This window comes from Pelobates fuscus, chromosome 4 (assembly GCF_036172605.1).
Source record: "Pelobates fuscus isolate aPelFus1 chromosome 4, aPelFus1.pri, whole genome shotgun sequence".
NCBI classification, from domain to species: Eukaryota; Metazoa; Chordata; class Amphibia; order Anura; family Pelobatidae; genus Pelobates; species Pelobates fuscus.
Genome location: NC_086320.1, coordinates 288,844,257 through 288,859,401, shown reverse-complemented (window position 1 = coordinate 288,859,401; position 15,145 = coordinate 288,844,257). Strand labels below are relative to the sequence as shown.

Sequence of the window (15,145 nt, the reverse complement as noted above, 5' to 3'; positions counted from 1 at the left end):
AAATATTTACAAAAATGTGAGGGGTGTACTCACTTTTGTGAGATACTGTATAAACACTGATATACATATATATGCACACGCTCTGTTACAAATATACACACACATATATATATACAAAACCAGAAAATAAGGATAGGCAGCAGTAAACCAGCAAGGATTCCCAAACCTTGCATGAAATACAAAACGTGACAAAGTAACCAGTGTTCATCTTATGGTGCAATATATACATGTTACACTTATTAGGAGTCGATAAATGACAGTTTCAACTCTCACAAAGCGTCAGAAACAAAAATAAAAACGAACAAATAATAGTGCAATATGTCATTTTATTTTGAGATGTCATAAGTTGCATTTTCAGTTGAATTTAAATAGTCTTAGACACCTCAAGTTTTGAAGCACGGTTTTCCTTTTTAGGATACTTTTTTTTATTTAATTACAGATATGACTTATTGCTTGGTATTTAACCGTTACATGATCACCTATAAAACGCAAATGCATGACATGCCTTTCAGACAGTTGCTTAACACAACACAACAAAATATAGTTTCCTTTAACCCTTTTAAAATATACACCACCAATATGATATTGGTTAAACATGCATGGCTGCATTTAACAGTAGCATAAAGCTATGCACTGTGAACAATGGTGCTATTTCATCAGACACCTTGCCTAAAATGTAAGGGAATGGTGTCTCAGCTGATAATGCCAAGTGTAAAACTGGTCTAGTACTGCCTATGGGCAATGTATAGTGCATATACAAATAATTATAATAGAAAATATGGGGACATTTACAGTGTTGTGTGCTGTATGTACTAAATAATGCTGTTCTAGCAAAACAAAATAAAATGTATAATTGTCTTCACTGACAACTACCATAAAGTAAATAGAAATAAGGTGGTTGTTCTTTTTTGTTTTTACCTTTTAAATGTATTACAGAAATCTGATAGTCAGATTGTAACTAAACAAATTGTAGCACACAGCACAGGATACTGACAACAGACATAAAATATGGACAGAATTGACATTAGGCAACATGGAGCAGAGTTACGGCCAGCCAAAGTCATGTGTGCCGGTGGTGTAACTAGCCCCCTCCCACCCCCCCCCCGCACAAAATGTAATATATCTCTGGATGCTCAGCATTTCAAACATTGAAACCCTGCATATCTAGACTCCTACCACCATGATGACTTCAAATCATTTATATGGTGGTTTGAGCAACGCTTTGATTGACGTGGTTATGGTGCAACAAGCCTTTGAGTGATTTGACAAAAACTAGCGTTCTCCTGCTCCCAAAAGCTTGGCCTATCACCTGTGACTTAACTAAAGCAGAAGCGAACGTCTGCGGTAGCTGTCCCATTTTGGACATCATTGATTTATTTAGTTATTGGGGCTGATTGGCCAAGTAATTTCAGCCTATTATTGCTGTCCAAGGTTGGGTGACACACATATATTAGAAAGAACGGTTAGGCAAGCACATATAAGCTATCTTACATTAGCTGCACCCCTTTACATATGTGGTATTTGAATATTCCTTAGAGGCAAACTAGGACTTCACAAAATTTTACCCCCCGTCCACCATAGATTTGATGAAGTTGATAGAAGTAAAAGCAATCTTTCTTTAGTTCTTAGTTATATAATTATTCAATGTAGTTTTGAATTATTTTTAGTATTTCTACAGGATTGCACACCATATTTTGTTTTGTTTGTTTGTTTGTTTTTGCAAACAATGAATGAACAAATTAAAACACGTTGTTTCTGTACCTGATTTAAAATTTTTGATGTCCCTGAACTGCTATCTCAAAATAAAACTGTTGTACTTTTATAGCGCTAGTTGCACATCCTGTGATTTTTTTTTTAAGTGCCGTGCTGAAATTATTGTAGATGTCTAGGTTTCTAAAAACTACTTTTATTAATTTTCCGTAAATAGATAAGGATCTACAGAAAAGAAAATGGGAGGGTAGGCAGCATAAGAAGCAGCAACACAATTAAATGTATAATGTATAAAACAGAGAAAAGAAAAAAAAAAACAGTAGGGCATAAAATGGCATAGAAAAGTAGTAGAACTGATAACTCAATTGGCAATGGATGACATTCCTGCTGCTGATTGTCTGGGAGCGTCAGCTGACGCTCTAAGTTAATCAGTTGCTCCACATTTATAAAAACGGCTTGAGAAAAAAAAAGAGAAAATGTGTCTCCGTTTTGTTTTCTGAAAGGGGAACTACTTAGAGCGGGGGTGAGAAACCTTCGGCTCTCCAGATGTTCTGCAATACGTTTCCCATAATGCCTTTACAGCCATATAGCTGGCAAACCATCAATGGAAATGTAGTGCATGACATCTGGAGAGCCAACGGTTCCGTACCCCTGGCTTAAAGTATCAGTCTACATTGATAAATCTGAAAAGATTGGTAGGCAAGGGCAGAACTAAACAACGATGGAAAGAAGATTATGTGGTTAAACCATTCATTCTCATTAAGTTGTTATGGTACTGGCCGAAGTCCTTTAATGCATGTGCTGGTTCAGGAATCAAGAAATAGTAGGAGGGCTAAATGTGCATCTACAAAGCCTAAAGTGGGATGAGTCCAACAGGATGAAATGTATCACAAATCACGCCTTAACCTCTTCAATGCTGAGCACATTTTGATTGAAAAATATTAGCTAAATATTTATTTGAAGCAAGATATGCATAGCTAGAATATAAACACATCATAACACTGCAACTGTGTGTATAAATGGCTTTACAGACAAATATAAAAAATTGAATTAAGAAAGTTTACACATTTATATTTTTCACTTATTCTTTCAGACATTTAAAAAAAATATTTGTAAAATGAAGCATTAGAAAGTATACATGGTTCTTCACACAAGGTTTGGAATGTTAGAATGGAAAGAATGGAAGATTTAAAGTGTTAGTATATACCAGCATGCCATTTTTCTCACTCACATGCAGTAGGTGTGACAGAAATAATTAAATGATAAATAAAATGGTCACATGTGCAATGACCCTGAAGGCATTAATAGCAACACAGCTTACTAAAATGGCAACAGATCGTAAAGAGAATGTCTGCATTTATGCAAAATGTCCACATTCAGTAAATACAGTTAAATCATATATTTCTAAAATAAATGTATTTAAAACTGCCATAGCAATCTTTATCCATCTCTGGAATGCTAATGCAATCCTAATAGTTCAATGGTAGAGTCTGATCACTCATCACCCCCTCCATGACTGTAGGAATGATATGACCAATTGAAACTTGCTTTACTCTGTAGTAGTGGGGGTGGGGTGGAGGGGGGATAAAAAATATTATATGTTTTATTGATTAATTTAAAGCAGTATTTTGATGGGCCACCAGGTGGGTGCTCAATGTGTCCAAATATGGACTAAATGTATATTGCCTAAACAAAAGTATATGATTTTCATTACCAATATGGTGTGTAGTGTCTGGGATCACACAAAGCAAACAAACCCAAAGTTTTAGTAAAACTGATTAGTAAATTAAAAAGGTCCCATTATTTTAATAAAAGGCATGACATGATACATTAATTAAAGTGCCAAAACATTAGGCTATATCCTCGAAAATGCATTGTAAAGAAGAAAAACCCCAACAATTTAAAAGGCAAGCTAGTTCACAATGCCTGGGGCAAATTACAGACTTTGTTGATATTGGCTAAGAGAGAACCCAATTCCATAAAGGTTTTATTTAAACCGGACACCACATTTTAGCTGCAACCATCTTTTTATCTTTTGAAAGAGTTATGGTATTCAAGGGCATACTTGATTTGTCTGTAGTCTTTGAATAATTCCCTTAAAAATCGCCTGGTAGTTTTACTAGCATAAATCAAACTATGTTGGCATTCTATAAAACGTAACCATTGATGTATATTTTAGCATTAAAATAGATGTTAATTAATTCTGCGCACTTACTCTTTTTATTGTCCGTATTCAGTCTTTCTATCAGATTTCTAATATATTTATACACAAATACTAATACAAAAAATAACTTTTCATTTTACAGTCTCCCCATATGTGGTTGATAGGAAATGTCACCTAACAAACCTTAAATGCAAGTGCTGCAAATGTTGCACTTTAAACCATTATTCATGTTGGATTATTTCCCTGCTTTAGCAGTAAGGTGAACTTGAAGCGAATGATAGCGGAGATTTAATATTGTCCACCACCTATGGATGAGTGGTGATCACCTTCCAATTCTTTCTGACACTGTTGTTAATCAAAGATAAAGCTCTATGATATGTTCAATGAATATATTTAAAGTATCATGTGCTCAGCTCAGGATGTAAGAGATCAATGCAGAGCTTAGCTGAATGCAGCAGTCAGAACTTTACAGTAATGCCCCTTCTCACAATGAAATGATCTGGCATTAGTTAGCACAAAAGTATTATGGAAAATGGTATTTACCATCATTATTTATATTGTTTAGATTGCATGATTGCATAAATACATCCAGTGGCCACTTTATGTGGAGCACCTATACTGTACGGAGTAAGGCCCCTTCTTGTTCGGGAACAGCTAAAATAATATTTCATATGGATTCACAAAGTGACGGAAGCATTCATTAGCATGTTAAGTAAATGTCACCATCTGTCAATGCATTTTTAAAAGGCCCACCCAAAAAGGGTAAAGAACGGCATGGCAGAGAGAAGGGTTGCACATGTGCAGAACGCGTCGGAAGCACTTTCACATGGGCTGAGTGTCCTGAGTTTACTAATTTGCGTTATTCGGCCAATACGCCATATATTGAAAATAAGAAACAGACTTGTATTGTGATAGGACCCAGTGGAAATAAAACCTCTCAGAAATCATGAAAATGTTTAAAAAAAAAAAAAAGACGACATACTCATGCAGCAAGTATTTTCAAACAGACACTGTTCATTATAAGGGATTCTTTTTGTTCTATTTTAAGCAAGAAAAAAAAATTCCATCTGTCCAGGAAACGATCCATTGCAACAAAATTCCATATAAATTACCTGAATTTTTGACACACGTTCAAAGACAGTCCTTCACTAAAATTATGACAGACACAGGGAGCAGCGGCAGCCCATCCCTACAGTGTTACGCCAGCAGACGATTATCAACCTTCCTTTGCTCTATCTTAATACTAACAGTGAGACAAAGGCATGCTTATCACGAATAGTTTAAATGCCACTGGCAATAAAGAACACTGAGCTGTGATCATGTGGTTGTCATTGGTTGTAAACATTGTCTCTATCAGTCTAAAATTGGAGATTATGGAATGTATTATATCGTCTGCACATCAACTGTCAAAGAGGATTTTCACAGCTAATTTTTGAGACATGATATACATCAGCTACATGTTCCCACTGACCTAGAATTTAGCCACTGCAAGCTGTCTGAGTCAAAGGAAATATTGCTGAAGTGGTCTATTTCTCTTTGTGTGCCGATACTGTTTTCAATGACACATTATTAAAATAAATCATTTATACGCAGGGATGCCTAAAATATTAGTAATGGTAATGTGGAAGAGAATTTAAAGAAGCAAAATGCAAAAATTGGAGAAAGGAGGTTTATGTTAAAAGGGGACCGTCAATTCTTTGGTTATTACATCCGTGAATAAACTCACCAACAACGTGTGTTAATCATTTTGTTATGTGATGCTCCATTTAATAAATAAAAAAAAAAAGATTAAAGATTTAAAAGCGTATCAATTAAACTGTTAATAGCTCCCAACTGATTCCTCTTCTGCAACTGTCACTAGTCTAATACTATCCTTACGTTTTCTGTCATTTTACCCCACTCCCTCTAGCATGTAAGCTCATTGAGCAGGGCCCTCAACCCCTCTGTTCCTGTGTGTCCAACTTGTCTGGTGACAACTACATGTCTGTTCGTCCACCCACTGTAAAGCGCTGCGGAATTTGACGGCGCTATATAAATATCATAATAATAATAATAATAATTTAGCAACTGGCTGCATGATCCAATGCAGGACACATTGCAACAAAATGATGGATAGATAAGCAACTGCAGTGAGTTTAGGGACTTCTGGTTTTGGAACCACTTCTTAGGTAGATACCCCCCAGGCATATATGACAGCAGAACTTGGAATAAATATAAATAAACACTGCAAGCACCATAATCACTGCAGATTAATATAGTGATGATGGTACTAGTATCAATAGGTGAAATTTGCAGTGGCTAAGGCCAGTAAGCTATTGTCATGAATATAAAAGGGCATTCATTCTCGGGATGAGAATATCATTTTGCCTCTTTATAAATCACTGGTAAGACCACATTTCGAATATGCTGTGTAATTTTGGGCACCTGTTCTAAAAAAGGATATTATGGCACTGGGAAGAGTGCAGAGGCGGGCTACAAAATGAATAAAAGGAATGGAACATTTTAGCTATGAAGAAAGGTAAACAAATGTAAACCTTTTTAGTTTAGAAAAATGTTGCCTCATAGGGGATATGATAACATTATACAAATATATCTGGGGCCAATACAAACCATTGTGTGGAAATCGATTCACAAACAGGTCTATACATCGGACACGAGGTCATGCGTTTAGACTGGAATAAAGAAGATTTAGTCTAAGGCAAAAGAAAGTTTTTGTTTTTTTACAGTAAGAACAATAAGGATGTGGAATTCTCTGCCTGAAGAAGTGGTTTCATCAGAGTCTGTATAGATGTTTAAACGCAGCAACTCAATGCATACTTGCAAAAATATAATATTCAATGATATAATTTTTCAACTGTAGGGTAATATTGGAAGTGCTTCAAACTGGGGTAATTTGGCCTTCTTTTGGATCAACAGCAAAACACAGATGCGAGGAACGCCTAACTTGATGGGCGCATGTATGTTTTCAGCCTATGTAACTATGTAACTCTGTAAGATTTTAGTACAATATTGAAAACTGAAAAATGGCACTAAATCTAAACTCTACAGAGTGCCACTTAATGAAGAGACACACAGGCCTACCAACAGTCCCAATTTTGGCAGGAAAATTCCTATTTCAGGGTTCTGGCCCGCTGTCCTGACTTTGTTCTCTGGTGTCCTGCTTTTGGGGCATGCATTTATGTGAATCTGACCTACCTATTCTTTGTGCAGACTCTGGCAAGTCTGACAAGCGATACAATTTGTGTCACTGGCCTGCCTGCTTTTACCGTTCCCAACGATGTTGATGGTGATCTGGACACAACCTCCAGTACCAATGAATAAATGAGTAAAATTGAGCAAGCAAACAGTGGCAGTGCAATAGAGCTGTCCAAAATATTTGTACAATGTGAGTACACATTGCATACTTGAGTTGTAAAAAAAAAAAGGTTGTGTGCATCAGAGGATTTACCTACTCTAGATCCCTAAAGCACGTCAGTGAAGAGTGTATCCACTTGTTTCATTTTACAAAAACTGCAGATTTCAGTAGAGGGTGGCACTATTTTTATTATTTAACCTTGCTACACCTCCCTCTTTGTCAATCAGACAACTGGTCCTGTTATTTGTTTAGGTCAGTTCAGGTGAACTCAAGAAACAGGCAATTGCCCAGAACAATGAGACTTCTTATTGAGCTGCATTTGGGAAGTTTGTGATTGGACAGTCACAGAAAGTCTGGGTGGGGTTAGAAGGGGCGGGTTTGCAAAAGCCTTCAGACAAGAAATCTACAGCTTTTGCAATCTATTTTAGGTGAATCCACACTGAAAATGATTAGACTACTTACTTGGGGGGAGGGGTTCACTATTGTAAGCTTTAGTGATTGTGTAAGTGAACTATGCTTCTAATTTAGCTACTTTGGCCTTAAATATGAAATACATTTTTAATTCACAACAACTTTCACCTTAGTTACTAAACCTGTATGTGTTCTATAATGTGTCCATTCTAATTTATTACGTTTTTTTTTTTTTTAAACTAGTCTGAAATTCTTATGTTTTTTTTGTATTGCAACTAATGTTTGTTCCTCAATAAATCTTTCCCACCAACTAAGAATACAGTGCAAATATTCTACAAGTATTCTGCCTTTCAATGTCAAAATAAAAGAGGTAAAATTTGACATATGGTTGAAAAGAGGGCAAGCTCATACTGATTAACGATATACCTGACAGTGCTCCTTGTACCTTCATGCAAAAACTCAGATAGGAATAACTGAAAGGGTTCATAGTCAACATACTCCAACAACCAAGCTTACACAGGACACTAACCAATTTCAAACTTTTATGTAATGACCCATTGCCACATGCCATTTCCCTTCTATACTCTACCCTCCAATACAATCAGAATTCCCCACCACCCCCTTTCATGAGCAGATGTACAATGTGAGTACACATTGCATACTTGAGCTGTAAAAAAAAAAAGGTTGTGTGCATCAGAGGATTTGCCTACTCTAGATCCCTAAAGCACGTCAGTGAAGGAAAACCGCCATAGGGAAAACCTTCACACCAAACCAGTGACGTATAATTTGTGACCTGTTATACCACTGTGCTTTGGCAAGAAAGACAGAGGAAATGGCATACACGTGGTATAAAACACCACAAAATCTGAGACAACTGGATGTGCTGTCCCTCTCAGCTGAGGGCCAATTGCAGACATACACAGACACTTGGAGGCTGTAACTGATCTCAGCCTACTCTGAAAATTTCCGGCAACTGCTTACTGACAGGTGATCCTCTGTGGGTCCTTGCCAGAGATGAGGAAGACCGATGGGATGACTGGGCAGGCTTTCCACTATAGTTCCAAGTCTTCAGGTCGAAGGGAAATCCCGTTATGAGGGGGACATGATGGGTGGCTCTCACATCCTGACTGGAAAGCCTATTGGAGGTGCTGGCTTGAGGGTAAATCGCTCAATCGGTCTCTGCCTCCTTCAATGTCAACGCAATCCAAGAACTTAATGCAAATGGGTGGTGATCGCTGCCCATACATAAGGCCTTCCTTATAGGAAAGCATTGACTCCATGCTTTCTCACAGGGTTTTGAAAGACGCTGGATGTCCTAATGCAGAGTAACTCCGTGAAAATACAGGAAGTGCCTTAAGTGGCTGTCTGGAAGATTGCCTTTACCCTCTCTAAAACTGCTAGGTTTTCCCTTGTTAAGGGAACTGGGAAAATGTACCCAGATGAATGAGATGAAGTGGTCTTGGTGCCTATAGTGTCCCTTTAAGAGTAACATTGTCTCCACCTATGTAGTATTATTAACAAATTTTTGTAAATGAAACTTGATTTTCCTCTATACTTTTCTCAGACAGAGTTATTGAATGTAAATTGCTCTGGTTGCTACTCATAACTATGCATGGACCTGCGAGTTGATTGGTATCCGGCTATCTTTGTGAAAGATCCTGTGAGACCTGACATTTTAACCAGAACTGGGGAAGTGCGTGTTCTACTGCGTAAAACCGTAATCGTAACATTAATATTCATAAAAATATATTTAAAACCATAAGATGGTGTAACAGAACACAAAAAAAGATGGTGATATTGATAAAGTGAATACGCTGCACAAAACGTAATACCAGAGAAAATATGATGGAAAAGTGGCAAAAGTAATAAATAGTGTGAAATGGAACCAGAACTGATGTTTCACTTTAGAAAAATAAATCCCCAGAAATGATGCAGATTATTCAGCAACACTTTTATAAATCTCAATATACATTTCAAGGAAAACTGTAAAAGAAAAGATTTTAATTTCCCCCCCCTTTTTTTTAAGTGGTGTAATTTCCCAAGAAAGGACGGTTCCCCTTTAAGGCTTGTTCATTCTTAGCTAAACCTTATTTATAGATCTGCTATCTGATATTTCTTTAAAGTAAACTGTTATGGATATTTTAATTGCATTTGGATCAATAAATATACTTTTGTTTGTAATCTTTGCCAATGTGGCAGTCATTGCATTGTTCGTTGAGGTTCTAAGTTATCACACTTGTAATGGGCTAGCACCGCTGCTTATCAGTGTTGAGCTACTCATTTTGCAGATTACTCGGTCTTAGATTGACAATAAACAGACAACAATGTTATACTTCATGAGCCCATCATTGTATACAACTCTATTCAATTACGCTTACAATCTTCTTCTCTGTTCATTGTTTTTGCGTTTTTCTTTAATTACATCAACCACTCTTACACTGCGGCAATGAAAAAAAAATCATATTTTCCCTGTCTAATATAAGATAAGGTTTGATTGTCTACAACTCGATCGGCGGCAGCAATGTTATCTGATTTCTGTTACAACTTCCTTCAATAATGCACAATGACACCAGGGTAAAAAGAGTGGGTTATTAAAGGGATAATGTTTTAAATGTGCATAATGAGAGCATATATATATATAACCTATTTTATGTATTGCATTGTTCTCCTATTGTTTTCTGGGTTTTAAAACCGTAGCATTTTAGGAAGCGGTACATGTTTTTTTTTTTTTTTTACAGAACCACTGAATACATTGTGATGTTATAAAAAATAAAATAAAAAAAATACAAGCCTAACAATTGACTTATGTACTCTATTTTTATTACGGAAAACAATTTTAAAAATGTAGTGGTTATCCTGCCACATCCCCCCCCCCCCCCTCCCCATTTTAGAGCAGTTTCACTTTTTACCTCTGGGCAACACCCCTCACCATGGCTACTTCCGACACAGGGTCGAAAGCTCTCTGTCTGAGCTAAGCCTCTGGGTGCTATAAAAAGTGATTAACTGATGATCTCAGACAATGAGATAGCCATTGCAGAGCTTAGCTCAGGAGAGCTAAGAGAACTTTCTAAACAGGCACTTCTGACTCTCTGGCAGAACTAGTGAAGGTAGAGCGTCACTTAATGAACTCAAGAAGTATAACATTCCGAATGGTTTGACTACTAATAATAGAACGGAGCTAAGGCACTGCTGGCATTATAACTACTACAGTACAATGCGCTGTGAGTGCTCCTTTAAAATGGTAGCTGAATACAATTAGGAAACTGGAGTTAGATGTTAAAAGTGTTTTTACTATTAAAGCTACGTTGACATTTTCTCTCTTTCCTTTGGTTTTATAATTTTCCTGTGGATTAAATATAATTACCCAACCCAAACATTTTATTAAAGGACCACTCTAGGCACCCAGACCACTTCAGCTTAATGAAGTGGTCTGGGTGCCAGGTCCAGCTAGGGTTAACCCATTTTTTTTTATAAACATAGCAGTTTCAGAGAAACTGCTATGTTTATAAATGGGTTAAGCCTTCCCCCCCAAATCCTCTAGTGGCTGTCTCATTGACAGCCGCTAGAGGCGCTTGCGTGATTCTCACTGGGAAAATCACAGTGAGAGCACGCAAGCGTCCATAGGAAAGCATTGATAATGCTTTCCTATGCGACTGGCTGAATGCGCGCGCAGCTCTTGCCGCGCGTGCGCATTCAGCCGACGGGGCGGAACGGAGGCGGATCGGAGGCAGAGAGCTCCCCGCCCAGCGCTGGAAAAAGGTAAGTTTTACCCCTTTTCCCCTATCCAGAGCCCAGCGGGAGGGGGACCCTGAGGGTGGGGGCACCCTCAGGGCACTATAGTGCCAGGAAAACGAGGATTCTCTTAGCAGAGTGAATGTTATTGTTTACTCTGCTTACTAAATAGCAATTCCTCCATTAAATTATACAGGAACAGACATTTATTAAGCAGATTAAACCCTTACTCTGCTAAAATATTCCAAATATATATATATATACACACAAGCTAAATTGTATTAACTAAAGTTAGCCTTTTTTTTTTTTGATAATTGAAGTTTATTGAGTTTTATATTAACCAAGTAATAGGGTACAGAAAAAAGAAAGGGTTTACAGGATTAAAGTAGTACATCAGTACATCAAGGGGGAATCATACATGTAGCATTACAAAAAACGGCACTCATCTAAATTTAGCCTTTTAACCCCTTAAGGACCAAGCTTCTGGAATAAAAGGGAATCATGACATGTCACACATGTCGTGTGTCCTTAAGGGGTTAAAGCAGTGTTAGTTTTTAACCAACAGGATGTTTTTTTCTGGTGGAATGCTAATGTGTTCCTCTGCACCTCTAAAGAGGCAGGGTAAACTGATGCTGTAACATTTTCCCTCACTCCTGCTTTGTAGGTCAAACTTCATGGCTGCATTCTACCAGCCAGTGAGAGAAGAGAAAGGAAGGCTTTGAGCAAAACACCACTATAGGGATTACACTGTGTATAGTGCAGATGCTTGGCCTAACTGTACATAGCGCATGCAGGATGATGCTTCCAGAATGCCATTTGCAAGCTGCAGTGGCGGAACGTAGAGAAAATGCTAAGAAAAGGCAGTGTTTAACTTCTGCCCAATCCCACATCTAGTGGCTGTCACTCAGACAACCACTAGAGAGACTTCTTAGGTTCGGTCCTGAAAGGATTGCAAAACTGAGGTTCGCCGTCTCCACAGAGAAGTTGAATGCTCACCATAGAGATGCATTGACTCAGTGCACCTATATGAGGAGATGTTAATTGGCCCAGTGCGGTGATTTGCCACAGAACATGGTAGCATAATGCACTGCTCTTTATGTGGCGCTCAAAGTGTAAAATATGTTTTTAGAAACAAAAGATGTTTGAAGTCCATGAGACCCCCTGTATTAACACCAAGAGAGACAAGAACTGGTACGTAGGGGTTTACAAAATCCATTGTTTGAAGCATTCAAAAATAAAGAGTTATTCATTCTGTAACAATAATTTATACGTAAGGGTGGAAGGCCAGCGGTATGCCTTCACTCTGTATTGTATGTATGTTTTTCATACTGCAACTTTTGGCCTTCTTACACCTAACCCAACCTCTCCTGCCACACACACAGACACCAGGGCTCTCTTAAAAATGAATGGTTCCATATACACTCTCCTTATATGCTTTGTTAGACAGTTTGCACACTTTGATTCACTGTGTTTACTGTTTGTGTTGTGTGCTGGAGACATCATATAGATTAAAATGTTGTATTTTTTATGATAACTCACAGATAACATTCCCTATACACAGAGCACCATATCACTTTATTGTGGTTTTGTTTTTGACAGAATTAACCATCAGTAGACGTTAGAGGAATAGCAGCAAACGTAAATATTTTATTCACTAAACAGTAATTTGATGAGTTGAGGCTACTGGGGATTTACTAATTCATCTATTTTGGTCTAAATTTTACAAGCGGGTTGTCAACTTACTAAAATGCACATTTTAAGGAATTAAAAAACCCTACAAGTCTAGCGGTATGTTTGTGGCCATATTTTCTTTTAGATTCATATGCAGATTCAGTGATTTTAATTGATGGTACGAAAAAAGTGTTGCATTTTTTGGCTTTAGGACAAGTGCTTTTGTTGAATAATTGATAATCTTGTGAACCCTGTGAGTTCTTACAGCTAATTTACATTTCTCAAGGACAAATAGAAATGCTTAAAAGTGAGCCCACATTCCACTTTTTATAAACTTTGATTCAGTACAAAATTGTTGTCCAGGCACATTCATAGCCTACACATCATCCTAAATAGAAAATATCACAAAGAATACAACGCAAGAAAATGTTAATATCTCTGGTTTGAGATTGGATAGAGACATTGTGAATATGATTCTATATTGAAGTACAGTGGAGCTTCAAGCCAGCGGGGAACATAAAGCTGTATGTTTCCCATAAACTCTGATGCAGTTTTCTCATTCAAGTGAAAGAGAGGAACAGCAGGAGTTTTAAAAAAATTTTTAACAGCTTGCACCTACAGAAACAGACCTGCTTTCAAATGCTCGTGACTCTAATACATTTTAACAGGCAGAAGAATCTAGCACCTAATCTTGCATAGGCGATCCACAAAATGATTTTGTCAATATCTCAAGCAGATTCAATAAAAGGTAACAAGTAAATTTATAATGGTGAAAGATTTCTTCCATAAGAGAGAAAAAAACAGTAGTTTCACATCTAAGCCCTTTGTCAATGTGGGCTATACCGAAAAATAGCTACTAAATCACTATTTATTATTTTTGCAATGAATAGTAGAGAGGATTGACTTTTAGGGTGACGAAGTGCTTGGCATAAGAAGTAAAGGCTAAACAAGATTGGATCATAGAATTTAAAGCAGGTTTGTCACCCCTAAAAAAATAGCATTTTATAAGGATTAAAAGTCAAAAGATATCATAAGACAAAGTAGGGACTATTTGTCTCATGCATTCATAGGCATGTGCACGGGGTGTGACTGGGCACACCCTAATCCCCGCGGCCCGCACTATGTGTGTGCCTCCGTGGGCCGGTGAGGGAGATCAAAGATATATATATATACGCGGCGTGTGTGTTTGCGCACGCCTATGCATGCATTTACTACACTTGACAAGCTTGATAAAAGGCGGAACAATCTTTCCTCAAGCTCTCAGCCATCATTAGTGCGTACTGTGCTGATGATGGCTCCTCGCAGATGAAGCGCTAGGAGCAGAAGAGGACCTTGCAGAAGAAGATGACAGTGCTGCCGAGGGACAGTTTTAGGTAATCAAAACTTTCTTTCCCCTGCATCCCCCGGTCTACCACTCAGCAAGCGGAGCAGTCACCATTCCGGGTCTTTGCGAAATATGAAAGGACCCCAGAAGGTGTGAGAGCATCTTTAACCCCTTAGTGACCAGACCGTTTTTCAATTTTCTTACCATTAAGGACCAGGGCTGTTTTTACATTTCTGCGGTGTTTGTGTTTAACTGTAATTTTTCTCTTACTCATTTACTGTACCCACACATATTATAAACCGTTTTTCATGCCATTAAATGGTCTTTCTAAAGATACCATTATTTTCATCCTATCATATAATTTACTATAAAAAAACATTCACAAATTATAGGGTTAAAAGTACAAGAGGGACATTTGCTGTTTCAACATATATATTTTTAAAATGTATCAACAGTGACATTGTAACACTGTTATCTTTCATAAATCTCTGAATCATACCTCACAACCCAGGGTATTCAATATGTCCAGTCTTTTTTAGTAGCCACTTAGTCACAAACACTGGCCAAAGTTAGAATTCACTTTCACTGACAATATCATCGCTGTGATATGTTTTACTGTTTTGAAAAACTCATATTTGAGTTCAGCGAAGTCTCTCGAGTATAACAATAACCCCATGTACAGGTTTTATGGTGTTTTGGAAAGTTACAGGGTCAATATAGGGCTTGCCCATTTCACTTTTCCAGACTGGTTTGCTGTGCCTATGATGCCTTTTAAGAC

The 15,145-nt window shown here is 37.5% G+C and overlaps 1 protein-coding gene across 2 annotated transcripts in view; it reads right to left on the bottom strand.

Moving 5' to 3' along the window:
* The window catches only part of RARB (retinoic acid receptor beta), an 895,445-nt gene that overhangs the window by 558,718 nt on the left and 321,582 nt on the right, over positions 1-15,145 (bottom strand). The window contains exon 1 of one of the 2 annotated variants that reach the window (XM_063452190.1): positions 4,987-5,064. The exons of the other annotated variant lie outside the window; for it this stretch is intronic. The gene's annotated coding sequence lies outside the window, so the exon portion shown is untranslated. Of the gene's footprint in view, positions 1-4,986; positions 5,065-15,145 lie in introns of those variants that run through there. 2 annotated transcript variants of the gene reach the window in all.